Genomic DNA, 20,034 nt, shown 5'->3' with positions numbered 1-20,034 from the left:
TTTAAGTTAGTGAATCCTAAACAATTTTAAATTTGTGATTCTTAAACAATTTTAAAATAGTGAATCTTAAACAATTTTAAATTATTGAATCCTAAACTATTTTAAATTAGTGAATAATAAACAATTCAAAATTATTGAATCCTAAACTATTTTAAATTAGTGAATTCTGAACAATTTTAAATTAGTGAATCCTGAACTATTTTAAATTAGTTAATCCTAAACTATTTTAAATTAGTGAATCCTAAACTATTTTAAATTAGTGAATCCTAAACTATTTTAAATTAGTGAATCCTAAACTATTTTAAATTAGTGAATCCTAAACTATTTTAAATTAGTGAATCCTAAACTATTTTAAATTAGTGAATCGTAAACTATTTTAAATTAGGGAATCCTGAACAATTTTAAATTAGGGAATCCTGAACAATTTTAAATTAGTTAATCCTAAACTATTTTAAATTAGTTAATCCTAAACTATTTTAAATTAGTGAATCCTAAACAATTTTAAATTAGTGATTCTTAAACAATTTTAAAATAGTGAATCTTAAACAATTTTAAATTAGTGAATCTTAAACAATTTTAAATTAGTGAATCCTAAACAATTTTAAAATAGTGAATCCTGAACTATTTTAAATCAGTGAATCCTAAACTATTTTAAATTATTGAATTCTGAACAATTTTAAATTAGTGAATCCTGAACTATTTTAAATTAGTGAATCCTAAACTATTTTAAATTAGTGAATCCAAAACTATTTTAAATTAGTGAATCCTAAACTATTTTAAATTAGTGAATCCTAAACTATTTTAAATTAGTTAATCCTAAACTATTTTAAATTAGTGAATCTAAACTATTTTAAATTAGTTAATCCTAAACTATTTTAAATTAGTTAATCCTAAACTATTTTAAATTAGTTAATCCTAAACTATTTTAAATTAGTGAATCATAAAGTATTTTAAATTACTTAATCCTAAACTATTTTAAATTAGTTGGTTCTAAACTATCTAAAATTAGTTGAACCTACACTATCTAAAATTAATTGGTTCTAAACTATCTGAAATTAGTTAATCCTTCTCTATGTAAATTAGTTAATTCTACACTATATAAAATTAATTAATTCTACACTATATAAAATTAGTTAATTCTACACTATATAAAATTAGTTAATTCTACACTATATAAAATTAGTTAATTCTACACTATATAAAATTAGTAGAACCTATACTATATAAAATTAGTAGAACCTATACTATATAAAATTAGTAGAACCTATACTATATAAAATTAGTAGAACCTATACTATATAAAATTAGTAGAACCTATACTATATAAAATTAGTAGAACCTATACTATATAAAATTAGTAGAACCTGTACTATATAAAATTAGTAGAACCTATACTATATAAAATTAGTAGAACCTATACTATATAAAATTAGTAGAACCTATACTATATAAAATTAGTAGAACCTATACTATATAAAATTAGTAGAACCTATACTATATAAAATTAGTAGCTACACTAAATAAAATTAGTAGAACCTACACTATCCAAAATTAGTTAATTCTATACTATCCAAAATTAGTTAATTATATACTATCCAAAATTAGTTAATTCTATACTATCCAAAATTAGATAATCCTTCACTATATAAATTAGTTAATTCTACACTATCCAAGATTAATAATCCTGAACTATCCAAGATTAATAATCCTGAACTATCCAAGATTAATAATCCTGAACTATCTAACATTAGTTAATATTAAACTACCTAAAATTAGTTAATATTAAACTACCTAAAATTAGTTAATATTAAACTACCTAAAATTAGTTCATCTTAATAAACCTAAAATTAGCTAATTTTAAACTACCAATTACGTAAAATTAGGTAACATAAAATTTTATAATATTATCTAATTTCCAATTTCATAACATTGGCTAATACCCAATAGGCCTTTCTGTAAAATAAACTACGCTTGTTGAACTTGTTTTTATGTAGCTCATTCGTCACGAAATAAGTAGAAGTTCAGTTCAGTTCAGTTCAGTTTACGCTTTAAAACAGGGTGCCTCGTCAAATTTACTCTTTATGCCCAGGGCATTTCGTAGTAAAACGTCATCGACACGTCACCCATGACGCAGCAGCAACATCAAATCAAGAAAGCCAATGTTACGTAGATTTATTACTTATTTAGCTTACTCGTTCTTATTTAGCTTACTCGTTCTTATTTAGCTTACTCGTTCTTATTTAGCTTACTCGTTCTTATTTAGCTTACACGTTCTTATTTAGCTTACTCGTTCTTATTTAGCTTACTCGTTCTTATTTAGCTTACTCGTTCTCATTTAGCTTAAATTTAGCTTCTATTATTTCTCTTAAATTTATTTTAAACACATTTAGCTTAAATTTATCTTCTACTAATTACTCTTAAATGTATTTTAAACTCATTTAGCTTAAATTTATGGTCAAATAATTGAACTTAAATTTTTTTCAAAATAATTTAGCTTCAATTTATCTTTTACTGATTACTCTTAAATTTATTTTATTTTAAACACATTTAGCTTAAATTTATCTTCTACTAATTACTCTTAAATGTATTTTAAACTCATTTAGCTTAAATTTATGGTCAAATAATTGAACTTAAATTTATTTCAAAATAATTTAGTTTAAATTTATCTTCTACTAATTACTCTTAAATTTATTTTAAACACATTTAGCTTAAATTTATCTTCTACTAATTACTCTTAAATTTATTTTAAAGTAATTTAGATTATTTTAAAATCCAGTAATAAATCTAAATATAAATAAAATAAAATAAAAAATGTCTTGAATAATATATATAATACAGATTAGCCTATCTATTATAAGCTCGACAGTACCCCTAGTGTCGCCATCTTAATTCGGAAATGGTCATTAAACTACGTATGAAATATGGATATGGAAATGTATTCTTAATGACTTAATGAGTGGTTTAATTAAGCAGAAACCTTTCAACGACCAAAAACACAACGAGAACAGACACGTGAAAACTGTGGCTCACCCAATCCGGGAACGTGAATGTAATCGGTACTGCGATACAGTTCTTCTTCACGGCGATTCTCTTGATGGATGGCTTCGACGCTGAGCTCCGGATGGCAGAAAGGGATTTCGTAGGCCTTCTGTCGTCCGGCGACACGCATAGTAACGACCCCCAATTAGCCACTGTTGATCAGCGGCTTTAATCGGTGTCATTTTCTCGTCCAGCCAGCGGTCGTTTCGGCCGCTTGACCAGCACTCGCCGCGAGAGACCGAGGCTTAGCCGCTTTTGCTATAAATCTTTTGTCCGCAATATTAAAACGACGCTGGACAGTGGCTCTATTTCGGTCTGTCGTCTCATTGACCCGTTCCGTCTTACGGATAAAGTTGACCACACGCGCCGGACCAAAAAAAAAGATTTATTGACCAGTACCTAGCTATATACCGGGAAATACATACATTTTTGATGGACGCGTTTTCTAAGCGCGGTATCTCTCGAGGGCGTGCATCGAGTTATTCTTGTACAGAATATTAATGCCATTCGTTAACATTTACGTTGGTGCATGGTGGTTCATATCTTCCTCATTCAAAGTTAATAATTTCGACATTTAGAAAAAATATTTAAATTTTGAAGTCTATAAGCGAGGGTGCGTCTTAATCATAGTAAAATGATTAAATCAGGGTAATCGTGATGAAATCAGGGTAATCAAGATTAGAAAATCTAATCAAGATTAGAAAATCTAATCAAGATTAGAAAATCTAATCAAGATTAGAAAATCTAATCAAGATTAGAAAATCTAATCAAGATTAGAAAATCTAATCAAGATTAGAAAATCTAATCAAGATTAGAAAATCTAATCAAGATTAGAAAATCTAATCAAGATTAGAAAATCTAATCAAGATTAGAAAATCTAATCAAGATTAGAAAATCTAATCAAGATTAGAAAATCTAATCAAGATTAGAAAATCTAATCAAGATTTAATAATTTTAAGTAGATTTAATCATTTTAAGTAGATTTAATCATTTTAAGTAGATTTAATCATTTTAAGTAGATTTAATCATTTTAAGTAGATTTAATCATTTTAAGTAGATTTAATCATTTTAAGTAGATTTAATCATTTTAAGTAGATTTAATCATTTTAAGTAGATTTAATCATTTTAAGTAGATTTAATCATTTTAAGTAGATTTAATCATTTTAAGTAGATTTAATCATTTTAAGTAGATTTAATCATTTTAAGTAGATTTAATCATTTTAAGTAGATTTAATCATTTTAAGTAGATTTAATCATTTTAAGTAGATTTAATCATTTTAAGTAGATTTAATCATTTTAAGTAGATTTAATCATTTTAAGTAGATTTAATCATTTTAAGTAGATTTAATCATTTTAAGTAGATTTAATCATTTTAAGTAGATTTAATCATTTTAAGTAGATTTAATCATTTTAAGTAGATTTAATCATTTTAAGTAGATTTAATCATTTTAAGTAGATTTAATCATTTTAAGTAGATTTAATCATTTTAAGTAGATTTAATCATTTTAAGTAGATTTAATCATTTTAATCACGATTTAATCATTTTAATCACGATTTAATCATTTTAATCACGATTTAATCAATATAATCGGTTGAATAGAGAATTTATCATTAAATCAAAACTAAGGTACGATTAAATCATACTAATCACGATATAATTTTTTAAACTGATTTAAACATTCTAATCATGATTAAACGTGATTTAATCAAAATAATTTCGATTAAATCGGATTTAATCTTTTGAGGGGTGCGTCGTTAATCAAGGAAGTGACCTGCCCCTCGTCTATAAGATAATGTTTTTGTCTATAAATATATTTTTTAGGCTAATACCCTTGGTATCTAGCGACTATTAATGCTTTTGAAATCCGGTGGCCGGGTTACAATTAGTGGTAGCCAGCCTTTCATACCCTAACTATTACCGATAACCTCAGCAAGGTTTTATTAAAAGGGGTAACCCCGCTTTAACCACTTGCAAACTCTACGTCAAAGCAAAAGTTGCCTAAGACCCAAAAGTGTGTCAGCTGTACCTTCGCGCCTATTAAAATTTCTAGTGAGACCTAGTCACACTTTAGACTACATAACCTACTAGTTGGAAAAATTGTATATTTAGTCTATAGTCTGGCGTGATTTTCTCTCTTCGATTTACTCGCCCGTAGACATACGTTCTAAAACGCCTCACTCGGCGGCGCTGGAGTACCTCGATTTTGATGACGTATTTTCCGACCCCCTTCGTTTCCCTGTTTTACTTTGCGACAAACTCTCATTAACTACTGTACCGTTCTGACACACTTTTGGGTCTTATGCACTTTTGGTCAAAGTAGTTCCGAGTTTTCACCCTGTGCCCATATTGCTGTAAGGTAAAAGTGCTACCACTCCGCCACCCCACTATTTATTATTTATAAATTTGGTCAGTTGGCAATTTGAGGTACGTTTTTGCCTACCTGTTTTCAAGAACCATTTTTTCAAGCAATCTCCTCCCCCGAATTTCACCACCTTCGGTACGCCCCCTGAATATCTACAAAATCTCTAGTGTGCATTACAGGGTTCGAATTTATAAAACCCACCCAAAAAAACCCACGGGTTATTTTGGGTTGGACCCACCTTAAAAAACCCACAATAAAGCCCACTTAAAAAAACCCACCTTAAATAGTTTCAAAAATGACGAAAAAAGTTTAAATTTATTGTTTAATAATTAAACTATATTAAACTATATTAAAGAATTTAAAAAATTAAACTTTAATTCTTTAAATTCTATAATAATACAAAAATATTGCTTTTTTATAAAACGTATTTACACAAAATACATTACCAGTGTTTTGGTAAACACTAATCTAACAGTAGCAAGTTAACAGTGTTAACTAAACAGTAAGTTTTAAACTTCTGCAACTTTAAATAAATATTTAGCAGAACATGGAGCAGACGATACTTTACGTCTACGAAAGATAAGAATAAGAGCGATAAATAAGTAGTGCTAAATTGAAAATAAAAAATAAAAATGAAGTAAATCATCGATTTAGGGTATCATTTTAGGTAAAAAACCCTAAAAAACCCAAAAAACCCAATAAAACCCAAAAAAGCCCAATGGGCTGGGTGTTTTTAAAAAAACCCGGGTTTTTTAAACCCTGGTGCATTACGACAAATACAACCCTTATTATTATTTAGAAAATGTGTAAAATAAGTGCTTATGGTTAGAGATAAAATATTTAAAAATAGTGTTTGATTTTCCAAAAAGAAAATGGTCCTATAAGCGAGTTCGTGTCATTGTTGGATAGCTCTACTTCCGGGCAGTTGAGAGTTACCCTAAGACATCCATATCACGAACCACGGATTAACGACAAATATTCCGAGGCCACCTATATGTGGGACAAATGGACGCTTCAATAAAAGATACTCGGTTTCTACTCCCCTCTCCAAATTCATCTGGGAAGGAACTATTTCCGGTCGGTTGGTTAAACGGTTAGAATGGCTAGCCAAAAAGTCATATTTAAGCCAATTGGAGACGCGTTTTTGCCCTCATGAGAATTTTGCGTCAGATAAGAAACGCGTCGGCTCACGTGTTTAAGGAACATACTAATGTTAATTTTCGATAATATATTTTAAGGTAAAATATAAAATGTTACAAAAATTAAGTATAAGAAGATAATATTATTATTATTATCATCCTCTTATGGTATAAATAATTAAAATTATACGGAATATATTTTTATTACCGGGCAATTTTAAGGCTTCTCATGGAGGCAGAGTTAATTCATTTCGTATAAAATTATCTTTCGGAAAAAGATGAAAACTAATTCCTTTAGAACTAAACGTATTACTTTTGCAGTACGGTATGCAACAAGTGTTTCCTTTTAACCAGGTAACTTTTTTGGCATGTTCGAGACAAGTCTCCAGCTTCTAATATTTCAACAAGCACTATATAAATAGTAACTTGTGAGTCCTGGCTGTCGGAAATATTACTTCTTGGCAATTTCGGGGAAGATGTTTTATTTAAGCGCCTATTGAGCTATATACGGCGTTCCAGTGAAATATGGGCCATTAAAAGCTAATCTATAAGCGAAATCAATGTTGTCTAGGACGACAAAAAACATTCACGGAGCTTCATTCACTGGTCGATAGATGGCGTCAGTCTTAGCTTCGCTATTCTTAAATAAGAGCACTCACACGGCTACAACCACATCACCGAAGCTCCCAAAGAAAAATTAAAATCTTAATTTACATTGATAATGAAATTTCCGTGGATATTGCGAGGTTCATAGCTAGATCAAGGACAGTAAATACAGGGACGAGAAAGTGTATTGGCGGCCTCTGTTGGAATATATCACCTAAAACGACCTAAACGCGAGGAGAGTTAGTTGTAAACAAAAAAATGGCGGTCACCTAATTTTAGCGGTTCTTGACGAGGCTTAACAGCCATAGTCACCAACTCGAATCACATAGCGGATCATGTAAAAATTCTCAGATCACGGTCAAATTTGAGGGCTACTGCTAATTTCGTAGTCATCAGCGTAAAAAGTGTCTCGGTTCACAGATCAATGTCGAAATATTGACCCACTAGTTAAACCTCCGAATTTGGCGGATTACGATCAAAATCACTTTCTTCACACTAGAAAATAGGAAGTAAAATGGCGGACGGTCTATTGAATTGGGGGTTAGAACTTAGAAGAGCTCGATCTTTTTGACAATTTAGATGAAATCGAAGTGATTAGGCGGCCTAGAAGGATTTTTAACAATAAACGCAATGATCTTAATTATTTAGACGATTATGAATTTCTACAGCGTTATCGTTTAACAAAAGATACTGTAGTTCAAATAGTAGAAATGGTTAGGCCTAGGATAGAATACGCCACTGACAGAAACAACGCATTATCTCCGTCGCTTCAAGTGCTTATTGCATTACGATTCTACGCAACAGGAACATTTCAAATAGAATGTGGTGATTTATAATATAATTTATAATAGCTATATGAATATAATTTATAATAGCTTCATGAATAGTATTTATAATAGCTATATGAATATATTTTATAATAGCTATATGAATATAATTTATAATAGCTATATGAATATAATTTAAAATAGCTATATGAATATAATTTAAAATAGCTATATGAATATAATTTATAATAGCTATATGAATATAATTTATTATAGCCATATAACTATTTTTAATAATATTCATATAACTATTTTAAATAATATTCATATAACTATTTTAAATAATATTCATATAACTATTTTAAATAATATTCATATAACTATTTTAAATAATATTCATATAACTATTTTAAATAATATTCATATAACTATTTTAAATAATATTCATATAACTATTTTAAATAATATTCATATAACTATTTTAAATAATATTCATATAACTATTTTAAATAATATTCATATAACTATTTTAAATAATATTCATATAACTATTTTAAATAATATTCATATAACTATTTTAAATAATATTCATATAACTATTTTAAATTATATTCTGGCAAACTGAATTCCTGGAGTGTTATGAAAATTTACTGTTATTTTATCCCAAACTTTCTCCTTTTGGTTGACACTAACCGCGTTGGTTTTCTGGTTCTCTATAATGGCTGGAAGAATATTAAACAGTTATTAATGCGAATATAGCTGAATTATGTAAGGTAAGGCACCAAAACGTAGTTTGATAATATTAGTTTAATTACAGGACATGTTCTCGTTGGAAAAATTACTTTCGGCATTTAAAAGATTCATGAAAAAAAATTACTAAATGCAATTGAAATTTTGTTTATATCTATTACAGCAAAATAAATTTTTATATTTTATACATGGCCCCTACGCGTCAATTTACCCTGGATAGCACCCAGGACACTTCCAATTGCATTTATTATTTAGGTATTATTTATTACCATAATGGCGAAAAAAGTTACAACCCAGATCTTTCCTTTAGGATTTTATAACTTTGCTATTACGGCCAAGGCCTAGGTAGTGAATTTCCTTACCTTTGTTATCTTTTACTAGAGTGACTAGCAATTGTTTTTCAAATTCATTTGAATATGATCTCTTGTTGTTTGTATCATCATATGTCTTATCACTAGTGTCTGACATGATGAATATCACGGTAACTATCTAAATAAAAACCGCAGTTGGCAACTTGACTTTAGAACCACTGTTCGTAAAATTAGCTTTTATAGCAGACGATTATGTTAGCGAATCTGTGTGTCGGATCACCTTATCTGTCTAGGATTTCAATTAATGACTACGAATTCCACATTTAACTGATCGTGACCGTTAATTCAGGATCTCGTGAACGAGATCACATGTCAGTTTTGAACGGCTGTGGTGACTACGGCTGTTGTGTTCAAAACAAATGGGCATTTTTTATTTACGCTCGTAGTTTTATTTTTAATTTAAAGGGAATATAACCTCAGGTATTTGGTGTGGAACACCAACGCTTGCAGCTCTGGCCGCTCTTGCCTTTGGCTTTAAAAATGTTTGGCGCCACTGTACAGGGACGTTTGAAAAATTGAAGGGGTCTTCCGTAAAGATTGCTTTGCAGGTTATATTCCCTTTAACATCAAAATGGTAAAAACTAACTACAATAATACTGTCCATGGTGAACCACGTCTTAACAATGGCCGCGGTTTTTTTACATCTAACTCCCGGTGAATATGAAGACGTTTAAAATTGAATTTTTTTCCTGCTTTCTCGTCCCTGTATCTACTGTCCTTGGCTAGATCAAGGGATAATAACGATGTAAGCTCCATCCCCCCAAAAGAGATCAAATCAGCCCAGTATCTCATTGGTTCCCTAAATCTGACGTCATCAAAGATGCACGTGATAGGTCAATACATCAACTTATGAAGGACAATTCGTTACAAAACCGTCAATCCGAAAGCTCTTAGAATTCAAATCTGGGACTGGTTACAAAGTTCTATATTATCGTTGGTGTCAGACAATATATGTAATCAGAAGTAAATGAACCGAAGTTATCGAAATAGCGCTCAGAATCGGAGGCGGTTTTCCTTATGAAAATGATGAGAAAATCGAGTCAAATAAAAGCTAATTTCCATCCCCGCCTTTTGACGCGATAAATTGCACTTGGGTATAGCTATTTCTATGTATAAAAAATAGTTTCATAAAAACCTAAACTTTTTTTTCGGCCTAGGAGCGTGCAAAATTTCAAATTCGAGGTCAAAATGTAACTTCATAAGGAAAACGCCTCCAACATGGAGATTATAGCAGTTTGATAACTTCGGTTCATTTACTTCTGATTTAACTTAAATCAGAGTTATTTATTTTAATTGTCGTAATATATTTTCGGGGGGGGGGCGGGGGTTGAAAAATCTCTGCCCTTGATAGTATGTAGTTCAGGCAATAATGAGGTTGGGTATCCTAAACGCCTAGAAACGTTTTCCTTACGTTTGGTCAAGCTAACTTGAAACTTAACTTAAGGGGGGAGAATACAGTAAAAGCCTCTTTTTCGTTCAAGCTGAACGTTTCTGTTTTAACAATTACATAATTGAGTTATATTTTTCTTATTAGGTTGATTCTTCCTCTAGTGCTTAAAATAATTTTGATAATTTTAATATTAATAGTTAACGAGATATAAGGTCCTAACTAAAAGGTAGTTTGGGCGCTTGCCCAATTTGAATTAAAACGTAATAACTTAATTACTTTTAAATTTAAAATTGTCAAAATTATTTTAATCACTAAACAAGAGGCTGTTCTACACTTAAATATTAATTTTATAAGTTAAAATACAAAATTAAAAGAGTTCAGCTTGAAATAGCGCGAAAGTAGACAATGGCCACTGTAGTCTTCCCCCTTAAAGGCCGACTACATAAATCTTCGGTTTACTCTGTCTTTCACTGGAAGTAGGCTGACTGCATGGCACACGTGTATTGCAGTAAGCCTACTTCCAGTGAAAGACAGAGTAAACCGAAGATTTATGTAGTCGGCTTGCTAAACTTCGCTGTAATAATTAAATATCAATATCCAATATTACTTTAGCAATTTTCCAAATTTTATTTCACAGATACGCAAAAAGAGGTAAAATAAACCAATAAGGTAGCCACTTAGGAGAGTTTTACATTGGCCGATGTTCGCAAATAGATATCTATAGTACTGAACATCCATCCCATAAAAAAGCAAAAAAAAAACAACCATTTGGATCAATACATTCGGAAATATCATCCACTCCCCTTCGCGACCCTGAAGCCGGGTCCGACGCGCAACACGCTGACCATTAAAACGAACCTTCTTCCCAATATTGGTCAGCCAACGGTCAATCGACTGCGATACTCGTACCCTTCGTCCTTTGCCCCGTATCCGTTTCGAAATTGCCTGGATAGATGACCACTCGGTGTTTGTTTCGAACTGAAAGCACCTGGACCTGGCCGTGTCCGGTAGTCACGCGATGGTCAAATCCCGTTCTTTGATTAAGATAAAATAGCCCGCGTAATGTCCCTCGGCTCCGAGCTCGATGGCTTTATTATCCATTAACATCGAAATTACCATTCAATGTACATTATTTTTGGAAAATCTAAAAGGACAAAGTCCGCTCAATGGGCGGACGTGCTTTTCGTGTTGACAGAGTTGGCCGTTTTTACACAAACTTTTTTTTTAAATCTATTAAAAAGAGGAGGAAAACGTTTTTCACAATCATTCTATCTGGTTATATTAAATGCGACTGAAAGTTTAAAATATTATAATAATAAAACAAAAGTATTATTTTATTATTAAGTTAATGTATTTTTATAAATACGAATCAAAGGAAGAATTAAAGAATTCTGTGTATTTTTTCGTCATTTAATAAATTTAAATATATCGGTTTTATAGATGGCGTAGTAAGATTGGAACGCCCGCGAAAGGTGTAACGGTCAGCGCCATCTGTTGATTTTCATTAGTACGAATAGTCTAAAATGCTTCCCCTTAAATCTAGGAATATAATACTGCGTATTTCCATCCTCCTAGCTTAAATAGTTTTGTTGCGCCAATTAACAGTAGAGAACTGCAGCGCCATCTATCCTAAGAAATACGAACCGTTATTAATTTTATTTTGCTAATGGTGGTTTAAATTTTGATAGATTCATCTAAATTGTCTAATAATTATTATAATTAAAGCATTTTGTAATAGTAAGGTTTTAGTTAAAATTAGCTGTCTGCAGTATCTGGAAGGAATAATTTTTTTCTTTACCGTCGCACGGTAACACGGTAACACAGCCAACTTCGAGTTACCGAATCGAAGTTGGCTGTGATATGGTAGTCACGTGGTTTGGTAGTCACGTGATTTTGTTTTCCCATTTTAACAAGTTGGCTAAGACCAAACTTAGTGCAGATCGATTTTAAGTATATGAAACTGAGTACACCTTTGCTAATATATGCAAAGTATGAAAATGAAACATCTCAGTTTAAAATCGATGCGTTGTTTTCAACAAACCGCATCATGGCTTAATATGTACAACAGTTATTACTAGAGGTCGGCGTTTGAATAAGAAATTATACGATTGTTTATATTTATCCATAACCGAGAATTATTCAGAAATATTCGAAAAAATGATTAATTTTGCATGTTAAATCGTTGTTTATTCGTATAATTTATTCGTATAAAACAAATAATACTAATTTTAATGATTAATTGAAATTTTTGCGGTTAATTTATTTGTTCCGCCGACCTCTAGTTATTACCAGGAAACTATATAGGTATACACTTGGAATGTCTGCGGAAGATTTTTACGGCCGTGATGAAGCTCGTAGAAATGGGCGTGTCTGAAAGCGGGAAAACTCACGAGAAAAACACTCGCGCCTCGCTACCCTCATTCGACGAAAACTCGCCATTAAGCCTAGTCATGGTTATTATATTATTAGCTTAACTGATTATCTCTTTTATAACCATACAAATACCTGAAATTAGGTATCAATACACTTCTTTCGCGAAGAGCATTATAATTACTTTAAAATATTAAGTACGATAACAAATTGAGGTTTTTAAATCCATTGTTTTATAAGCCTATTTTGCGCGGGAAGATCGCCTTTTTGTTACCATGACGACGCATTCTTTTCGCGTCAAACCTCGAGCCAATGAATTTGAAATGTCGCGTTACGTCTTACGCTTGACGTAGTTAAGCCCCGCCTTTTTCTCGACGCGCTTTCGTATCACCGTCCCAATCGAACCTTAGACATTCCAAGTGTATACCTCTATAGTTTCCTGAAATTACTTCTCCTAACGTTGTAAAATGTAGAAATTAAACTGCGTAGAGATATTTCATTATTTTTAAATCATATTGTTCTTAGGAAACACATTTTGAAACATCAACCACGGCCTTCGAAGTTACATATTTCAAGCGAGTAACGTTAAGCAGCGTTCAGACTATGTGAAAATATGACGTTTGCGTCGATCGTGTCGGTTCTTTCCATTTCTTACACCGTTCAGACTTCTCAACAGAGACTTTAAATTTTCGCGCGTGTCGTTTACATTTTTTCATTTCGTTGCCGACTGCCTAGATAGCGTCTGGGTTTAAAGCTCAAAAAGATCATAGCAGACAATTAACCTTATGCCTCATCAGCGCTGACTCTAGGTAGTGGCGACCTTTAGAACCATCGAAATACTATAACCAATCAGAGGGGGATAAAAAATTATTTCAATTTTTCCGCCGTTATTACTGAGCAAGGTTGGTTCCTTTCTGAACAGTGAAATGAACGAACCGACGCGACCAACATAACCGAAACGACACGACGCTGCTTTAGCTAGATACTTCTGACAATACCAAATTGGTGATTACTTTTGTACAGTCAAAGGGCAATGATCACCCTATGATGACACATGACATATTCTAAATAATTGTCCAAAAAATAATAAAGGGTAATTTTTACACATTCTTTTGAATCCTGGAACATAATGAGACTGGGCAAAGTGTTATCCGATTTGCTAGAGGTCGGCGGGCTTGTAATGGAAAAAGTATAGGAAAATTATAGTCAGAGATTAAGGCTAACGAAGAACCGGAAGACGAACGTATAGACTTTGTCTTTGCACCAGGTGTTACGCGTACACGTTGTCTCTTCACGTTTATTTCTAATCTAAGGGGTTTAATCTCTACGATATCTTTTCAATCTGATTTTTACACGCGATTTTTCCATTTAGAACATGAGTTGTTAAATAACGAAAAATATATCTTCTTCCAAAAAACCAATCAAACCCGAAACTATACGAACCAATATTTGACAATATTTCAATGATAATTTACTTTAGATTGACAATATTTCAATAATATTTTACTTAATTAAATTTCCAATAATTCAATAATATTTTACTTTAAATTGACAATATTTCATTAATATTTTTCTTTAAACTGACAATATTTCAGAATATTTTACCTTAGATTGCCAATATTTCAATAATATTTTACTTAATTAAATTGCCAATAATTCAATCATATTTTACTTAATTAAATTGCCAATCATTCAATAATATTTTACTTAATTAAATTGCCAATAATTCAATAATATTTTACTTAATTTTATTGCCAATAATTCAATAATATTTTACTTAATTAAATTGCCAATAATTCAATAATATTTTACTTAATTAAATTGCCAATAATTCAATAATATTTTACTTAATTAAATTGCCAATAATTCAATAATATTTTACTTAATTAAATTGTCAATAATTCAATAATATTTTTCTTAAGATTACCACTATCTCAAAAAAATTTACTTTAGATTACCAATATCTCAATAATATTTTACTTTATATTTCCAATATTTCAATAATATTTTACTTAAGATTACCAATACTTCTATAATATTTTACTTTAAATTGCCAATAATTCAATAATATTTTACTTAATTTTATTGCCAATAATTCAATAATATTTTACTTAATTAAATTGCCAATCATTCAATAATATTTTACTTAATTAAATTGCCAATAATTCAATCATATTTTACTTAATTAAATTGCCAATCATTCAATAATATTTTACTTAATTAAATTGCCAATAATTCAATAATATTTTACTTAATTAAATTGCCAATAATTCAATAATATTTTTCTTAAGATTACCAATATCTCAATAAAATTTTACTTTAGATTACCAATATCTCAATAATATTTTACTTTAGATTTCCAATATTTCAATAATATTTTACTTAAGATTACCAATATTTCAATAATATTTTACTTAAGATTAGGAATATCTCAATAAAATTTTACTTAAGATTGACAATTTTTCAATAATATTTTACTTAAGATTACCAATATCTCAATAAAATTTTACTTTATATTACCAATATCTCAATAATATTTAACTTTAGATTACCAATATCTCAATAAAATTTTACTTTATATTACCAATATCTCAATAATATTTAACTTTAGATTACCAATATCTCAATAAAATTTTACTTTATATTACCAATATCTCAATAATATTTAACTTTAGATTACCAATATCTCAATAAAATTTTACTTTATATTACCAATATCTCAATAATATTTAACTTTAGATTACCAATATCTCAATAAAATTTTACTTTAGATTGCCAATATATTATAATATTTTTCTTTAAATTGACCATATAATATAATATTTATACATTATAACATCCGTTTTTTTAAATAACTAAGGAGATTACTTTAAAAAAAAATGAATAAAAAATATAAAAGTTCTGTCCTAATTTTTGCGAAGGTTCTAAAGAAATTTTCTTTCTGTGACAAAAATAAAGAATTTCGGTTTTGGGTGGCTAATAATAAATTCGTTTGGCGAGCCGTTTGTTTACAATTATTTTCACTTTGACGTCAGTAACACAAACAAGCAAACCAGCGTAATACGCGCGTAAAATTAAAAACACTTACTGATAACTTAAGGCCTTCGAATCCTTAGTCGCCGGACTTTTGAAAGCGCTCAAAATCAAAGTTTATAGCAGCTAGCTATAAATATGTCTCTTACATCCAAAATGAATTAGACTGCTTCGCGAGAACGAGGAGAAATAGAAAATAAAGAGCCAGTTATATAGTACAGAGAGGGTTATAAAGTTTCTTGGACCAAGGCCCAAGTACGTAAAAGCTGAACTGATAAAAATCTTAAAATAAAGAAGGATTATAGACAACACTCGTTCGCCCATAAGGGAAATAAATATGAAAAGGTAAACACGCTAACTTCGACTATACCCCCCAAAATCGTCCCAAGTTGTGGATTTCAAAATTATCCCGTTTCATTGGTTAATATCGCAGCCCCCCTTCTCCACCCCACTCAAAAGCCATTAACCGCAGTTATGATCGATAGACTACTGCTTAAATAACGCGCTTACTCGAAAAAAGAGGTCAAGTATCGCTACAATACAGCCGACAAATTGACCATTCGAGACGTTCCGTCCAGTTAACTTGGAAGTGCTGTTAAAGCGTTGTAAGTTAATTGCCAAACGTCTGAAGATTAACCTCGCTAACATTAGTATTCTACGCAATCATTTCAAAACAACGTACCTTATGATTAGTTTGTCTGAAAGAAAAAAATATTGGTTTTGATATATATTGGTATTTCAAATACCAATAATGAGGTAAAGGTTTTTAATGATTGTTCATTTAAAGTATACTAAATAATATATAGATTATATGATATATTGTAGGATATAGGATTACCCGCGAGAGCTCAAGAGTAAGTATTCTCAGAGATATTCATATATATACGCGTAGAATTTATATTTGAGTGCGTATACAATAAACTTAATTTCGAGCCATAGCAGCTAGCGCTTCCAACATAACAGTTGCGTTATCTGAAGTATAATAATAATAATAATACTTATTGGGCTCCTGAGTACGCACTTATATTACGTACACCAAGCATTCAAAAACAATATTAACATAAAACAAAATAATACAAAACAAGATTACCAACACAAGACAGATATTTAGATAAAAAACAAGTTGGCAAGCCAAAATATACCTCTCCTCGGAAGAGTTTTTAATTTTCAGTGAAGCGTAACTGTATCCGTGGTTCTGCGGTAGAGCGCTCACCTGTCGTGCAAGAGGGCTCGGGTTCAAATCCCGGCCGATTAAAAAGTTATACTACACCCAATGACAAAAAGAGGGCGCTTTTGGAAAAACCTTTTCCCTGCAAGAAACTGGGTACGCAATGATTACCCTTTGCCCCGAAAATGCGAACGCGTTCGCAGCCCAGACAGACCCACAGACAGACAGACAGACACGGTGGTTGTATAACCCCTCCTAGGGTACAAAGTCCCCTCGGAGAGGTAAAAACAAAGGGGGAAAGGGGTTGATGAGACGGTAAATAATACGGATAATAAGAAAACTAAGCGGAACAGTATAAACATTTTGTACCGACAAGAACAGGTGAATTGGGGAAGCTAAAGAGATTAAGCGGTAAATAATACAACACACTATACAATAATATAAAACTAATTCAGATATTTACAAGGGGGAAATGGGGAATGACTAGAAGGTCCAGCCCCGAAACTTGTCCAAACGTGATTTAAAAGAACCAACCGAGGATTTAGTTTGGACGGCAGAGGGGAGCTCATTCCAGTGGTTAATAACTCGTTGAGTGAAAAAGACCCGTCTGGATAAACAGCTGCACCTGATTTTGTACAGGGTTGGTGCTTTTCGACCCGAAAACCTAACTGTAAAGACTCTGAACCGAGGATATAATTGCGATAGATCAGATTATCCGTATTGACGCTCAGATATTATCAAATCAGTGGATCGGTGTCAAAATGCAAACTACATAGTGTAACCCGAAATTAATTTGAATTCATTTTGTAAATTGATGTCGATTTCAGTCATTCTCGCTCATTTAGCAGAGGACGAGGGGTCGAACATTCAACAAAAATGTGTACGGGATTTTTAAATCCGGGATATTAAGATGGATATCAAGATTTCTTGTTGAATTTTGGATTTCTTCACTTTTGTGCCGGATTTCGAGATTTATCGTCGGATTTCGGGATTTCTAGATTTGTCGTCGGATTTCCGAATTTCTCGTCGTTTTTCGGGATTGCTTGTTGGATTTCGGGATTTTTCGTTGGAATTCAGGATTTCTCGTCGGATTTCGGGATTTATCGTTGGATTTCGGGATTTTTCGACGGATTTCGGGAATTCTCGTTGGATTTTGGGATTTATCGTCGGTTTTCGGGATTTATCGTTGGATTTTGGGATTTATCGTTGGATTTTGGGATTTTTCGACGGATTTCGGGAATTCTCGTTAGATTTCGGGATTTTTCGTTGGAATTCAGGATTGCTCGTCAGATTTTATTTCTTGTCAGATTTCGGAAGTTTGTGTTGGATTGAATTAAGATTTGAAGAAATCCAGGCGGGATTTCGGATTTCTTGAAAACTGTAGGGTTTTATTTGTAGGCACCACCTTAGGCCCAAGTCATCAAGCGACTTTTAAAGCCATTAATTCAGGTGGCCGGGGTACAACGCGTAGGAGGGTGGTGGCAAGCCCTTCATGCCACGCGAGCCAACAGCTCCCTACACTCACTATCACCGTTAACCCCTACAAGTTTTTATGGAAGGGGAAATCGAAGAACTCGGGGAAAAATCCCTTTAATGAGTGGGGAGAGAACTTGCAAACTCAACGCAGAAGGAGTTGTTCCGAGTTTTCACCCAGTGTCACCCCTCAGTCAGTGTTGCCAGTTACTGAAACTCAAATTATCGCACCAGAGCCATAAAATTATCGATTTCAGAAATAAATTATCGTACGCCTGGAATTTTGTGTAAAATACTGAGGTTAAAATTGTGAAATAATTTATTTTAATAACACCGATTGAAAATTTGTTTAAAAGTCAATTTTTAACTGGTTTTCAGCCAATTTAAAAATTACCGTACATTATCGTACTTGCAAGCTGAATTATCGAAAAATGCGTACTTTATAGTACATCACCAAAATTTGCTAGAAATTATCGTCGTTTACGATAATTATCGTACGGTACTGATTTTCTAAAATTCCTACAATCATCCTACAGTTGCTATAAAGAGCTGAAAGTTTTCTTCGTATTGCAATTATTTAGATACGAGTTTGAAACCCTACCCATTTATCAGTTATATTTTCTACAACAAACCTTTGTACGCAATGAATAATCGATATAGCAATGTTGTATTATTATTATATTTATAATACTCCTATATATTGAAAAATATTCTTTTCGTGTAGGTAAACCATCTGACTGGTGATTGGAAAATACTGTAATTAAATATAAGAAACTAATCCCACTCGAAGCAAACGAAACTTTTACTTTTATTTTAATCTGATACATCAGGTAAAAAATTATGGAAAATTCAACATAAAAATTAGTACTCTTCATACGGGGGTAGGACACATTTGTTCGAATTTCAATCGTCCGAACGGTGGAACAAATGTTCGAATTTCAATCGTCCGAACGGTGGAACAAATGTTCGAATTTCAATCGTCCGAACGGTGGAACAAATGTTCGAATTTCAATCGTCCGAACGGTGGAACAAATGTTCGAATTTCATTCGTCCGAACCGCCGAAATAACAAATGTTTCAATTGTTCGAATTGGACAACTTGTTTGTTTCATTCGTCCGAATCGGTAGCATCACTTGTCCGAATTCTGTCGCTAAATTAGTATTTCTTATTGCTGTTTTTTTTGGTCCGGATTTTTTTTAGTTAAAGAATTAAAAATAAAAAACTACATTGTAAATATTGTTGTTTGTTCAAGTTGTTTTTTCTTAATTGCTGCTATATCTATATATTGTATATTTTACTTCATTGCGTTGAATGTTGTGGATATTTTAGGTAAGGTTCACGTTAAAGGCCTAGTATTTCTTCTGCCTGTTTTCCTTTAAGTTTTCTTCCCGCCGAGCAAATATCCTGGTGGTAGGCCAGCTTGTTCTGCGGTTGGCCTACCACCAGGATATTTGCGCGGCAGGAAGAAAACTTAAAGGAAAACAGGCAGAAGAAATACTAGGCCTTTAATGTTACTATTTTCTTATATTAACAATATTAAAAAAAAAAACAACCAATTCCTAATG

At 31.5% G+C, this 20,034-nt stretch overlaps 1 protein-coding gene across 2 annotated transcripts in view; it reads right to left on the bottom strand.

Annotated features, from left to right (window-relative positions):
• Nucleotides 1-15,951, bottom strand: part of LOC149966314 (uncharacterized) — a 48,823-nt gene extending 32,872 nt beyond the window's left edge. Inside the window, exon 1 of one of the 2 annotated variants that reach the window (XM_090171533.1) lies at nt 15,884-15,951. The gene's annotated coding sequence lies outside the window, so the exon portion shown is untranslated. Of the gene's footprint in view, nt 1-3,030; nt 3,093-15,883 lie in introns of those variants that run through there. The other variant, XM_090171541.1, reaches the window with a different exon arrangement.
• Between the last annotated feature and the right edge of the window lie 4,083 nt (nt 15,952-20,034).

The sequence above is a fragment of the Leiobunum rupestre genome, chromosome 1 (assembly GCF_980474605.1).
Source record: "Leiobunum rupestre chromosome 1, qqLeiRupe1.1.hap1, whole genome shotgun sequence".
NCBI lineage: Eukaryota > Metazoa > Arthropoda > Arachnida > Opiliones > Sclerosomatidae > Leiobunum > Leiobunum rupestre.
This window is presented reverse-complemented; position numbering and strand designations above follow the sequence as displayed.